The sequence below is a fragment of the Octopus bimaculoides genome, chromosome 3 (genome assembly GCF_001194135.2).
Source record: "Octopus bimaculoides isolate UCB-OBI-ISO-001 chromosome 3, ASM119413v2, whole genome shotgun sequence".
NCBI classification, from domain to species: Eukaryota; Metazoa; Mollusca; class Cephalopoda; order Octopoda; family Octopodidae; genus Octopus; species Octopus bimaculoides.
Genome location: NC_068983.1, coordinates 159,513,680 through 159,517,418, shown reverse-complemented (window position 1 = coordinate 159,517,418; position 3,739 = coordinate 159,513,680).

Sequence of the window (3,739 nt, the reverse complement as noted above, 5' to 3'; positions counted from 1 at the left end):
GCCCAGTGGTTAAGACAGTGGACTCGCGGTCATAGGATCACGGTTTCGATTCGCAGACCGGACGTTGTGAGTGTTTATTGAGCGAAAGCACCTAAAGCTCTACGAGGCTCCGGCAGGGGATGGTGGCGAACCCTGCTGTACTCTTCCACCACAACTTACTCTCACTCTTACTTCCTGTTTCTGTTGTGCCTGTATTTAAAAGGGTCAGCCTTGTCACACTGTGTCACGCTGAATATCCCTGAGAACTACGTTAAGGGTACACGTGCCTGTGGAGTGCTCAGCCACTTGCACGTTAATTTCATGAGCAGGTTGTTCCGTTGATTGGATCAACTGGAACCCTCGACGTCGTAAGCGACGGAGTGCCAATACACACATATTCACATATTCAAAGTGTGATCATGGGCGGATGTCAAAAATGTTTCAAACTCCCTCTCTAGATTAAAGAGGAAAAGCAACCCCGAAACTTTCAGACTCGAATTCGGATATTCGTTATTAATAGTGCTTTTCTTTTCTTCTCTTAAACTCACGTCTTTAAGCCTTCTTTACTTTCGATTCCTCCCTTTTTTGAGGCCTATTTTTTCCAGGATATCCTGTAAAAGTTCTTCGTCTCTTTGTAGCAGAAAGTAATTTATGGATTCTCATTCTCGACTTATTGTGTCCTACTGATCACATTTCATATCTACTTGTGCGCAAATTTAGTTTAAATTTCCACTTTACGTAGCTGTTCCTATTTAGTTCAAATCTGATGTGGAAGTGACCCATGAGGCCCGTTATAGACTTTTTGTTTTTTCCATCTTCATATTTAGTATTAGTGGAATATTTACCAATCTTTCTTTTTAAAAGCGTATAAAGCAGATTCTTTGGAAACATCTAGAGAAACGGTATACATTACGACACTATTTCTCACTTTTAATCTCCGAATTGGACGTCTTTTATTGACCATCTTGTGTTTCAGCTTTCATGACAACATTCATCCTTGTATCAGGTAGAGCAATGTTAGGTAGGTGAAGATAATTAAGATTAGTGAGATCAGTTCCATATTAGCTTATTTCGTTGAGAACGGAGTCCAGGGACCGTATATGCTAGAATGTACCCTATGCTGGACACGCATACGAATCGACACGCCGTTAATGACAGTTCAGACACATTGGTGACAATTATCAGCTGAAATTACCGCAAACAGAGATTGGAACTGTGACATGGAGAGTATTCATAGCGAGCTGGCTTCTATTCAACTTCTCTCACCATTTATTACAACAAATAATTGCAAACAGATTTCAATAAATCAAAATATCTGCTTCAGGGTGATCTTTAGCAAAGTAATTATAATCTTTGTGAAGTTCATTATTTCGCCTACAGAGCAATAATATTAAGACATACTTGTTGCACTTTTGGTTTCAAACAGTAAAGAAAAGATATAAAACAGGTGACTTTTAGCTTCAGTTTTCACCAGAGTCTTCATTGTACTAGAATTAAAATGAAGCATTAGGGAAAAGGTTAATTGTTATTTCTTCCTTGCTTGTTCTTTTCGTAATCATCTTTTTTCTGTTACTAATTAAGGAGCTATTTTAGCAGTCTCAAGATAATTAATCAGTTCCATTCATTATTAAAGCATTGCTAAATGATACGCTCATTAAAACGAACATTACAATTACTATTATTTTCGTGATTGTTGTTGTTGCCTTTGTTACATTTAATAGTATGTTTAGTATTTAGTATTGTAACATTTATTACCGTCTCTTTCACTGTTGGTCGACTATAAAGTTGCTAATGTTAATCTAGACATTGTTATTTTACTTTTTCTGTGTTTTAGTCATTATCAAATTAGTAACATTAATCAAGTTTGAGCATCAATATTTTAATGAAGTTTTAAGGATTCCTAGACTTAGTAATAATATTTGGTCGAGCGTCGCAGTTTGAAAACCGTCAGTGGCGCCGCATCTTATCACTTGCAAATACATTAGCTTTAAATAAGTACGAGGGAGTATCGTAAGCTAGGGAAGTGTCCCTTGAATATTTCACAATTATGTTAGCTTCTGAAGCACTGAACTGAAAAATCTTCACGGCCAAATCAATCAGAATAGTGTGGGTCAGTGACATCAGCAATGGTAAAATAGTATTGAAGTCTTTATGTTGTTCATTGTGTTGTTACTGCATGGACGTCTGTTATGTCAAGTTTCATAGGGCCGTAGTGCATCCACAAATAAACTAGTCAGCGACATGATTTCGATTATCAGCTGAGATCTGTTCACCTCTCTCCTTTTTTTCATATCGAGGAGAATACTAAACGTTATAACTTTACGTATAATCACCTTCCCTTAAGTCGACTCTGATCAAACAGTCCTATCATGAAAGCTATCACTACAGTTTCCTTCTGACGCTGTTTTCATTATTGGAGGTATTAAAGGTGGCGAACCAGCAAAATCGTTAGAGATTCAGAAAAAATACTTTATAGAATTTATTCCGTCTATTTATGTTCTGCGTTCAATACTGCGATGGTCAACTGTTTTTCATCCTTTTGGGTCTATAAAATAAAGTACCACTCAAACACTGATGTCAATTTAATCGACTAAACCCCATTTCTCCAAATTTCATGTCCAGTGGAAATGTTAGAAACTATTATTGTCATAGCACGGCAAACGTGTGAAAGATATAACTCAATGTAAACCAGTCCTGTAATATGGTTATGATTACTAGTTTTGTTTGACATTCCATAAGTCACAGACACCGCTGGGTTGAGTAAAACGATAATGAATCTGATCAGCTATTGATCAACACCTCTCATCACGAAAGCTCAAGTGTTTGTTTTAATTTGATCTGACAAATAAAATCGACAACTGATAATGAAACTAAAAGTGGCCGATGGTTAAGAACTTCGCACTTATGATGTCAAGCGTTCGATACTAGTAGGTAACATCTTGGGCAACTGATTTTTACTATACATCCGGGTCGACTCAAACCTTGTGAGTGAAACGGACAGCTGGAAACTATGCAGAATCCCGTTTACAAAATCAAGCCCTGTCACATAGTCTTATGCTGATTTTACCTTAGGATTTCTGTTGAGTATACACGTGTCCGTGAAATGCTCAGTTACTTAAAACCGATGAAAACCCATTTAAGCTAAAATACACTGACAGAGTATAGAAACATCAGGATCGTTTAGATAAAATGCCTCATCAGTATTAAGTTTCCAAATTAGTTCAAGATGTATTTGTCTTTAATAATTCTATGATTACAAAATACAAGTCGTGACTTCGGTTGATTCTTTCAAGCTTAAATTTCCCGGACAGATCTAAGACCAATGAACGAAAATGTTTTTAGCCCAAGGGAAGGTGAATTCGTAGAATCGTTGGAGTTTCAGGCTTGCGATATATTTTCCAACTCTGTACTTTCAGAGTTCAAATTCTACCCTTCATCCTTTTGGAATCACTATATTACAATACCAGTCAAGTATTGAGACCAATATAATCGATTATGCCTCATTCTAATCATTTCGGGTCATATGTGAAAGATCAAGATGAAGGTTGTCGATTGGCTGATACGGGATGTCGTCACATGAAATATTTTGTTTTATGTTATGTACTTTTGAGCTGACTTTAAAATTCTGACGAGCCTAAGTTTACCAAAGTAAATTCTATTATCCTTAGTCGTGGATAAAATAAGTTCCTGTATTATACTAATTAGACTTAATCGACTTGATCCGTTCAATAGAACTTTGTGGGTGTATAGCAAAAATAAA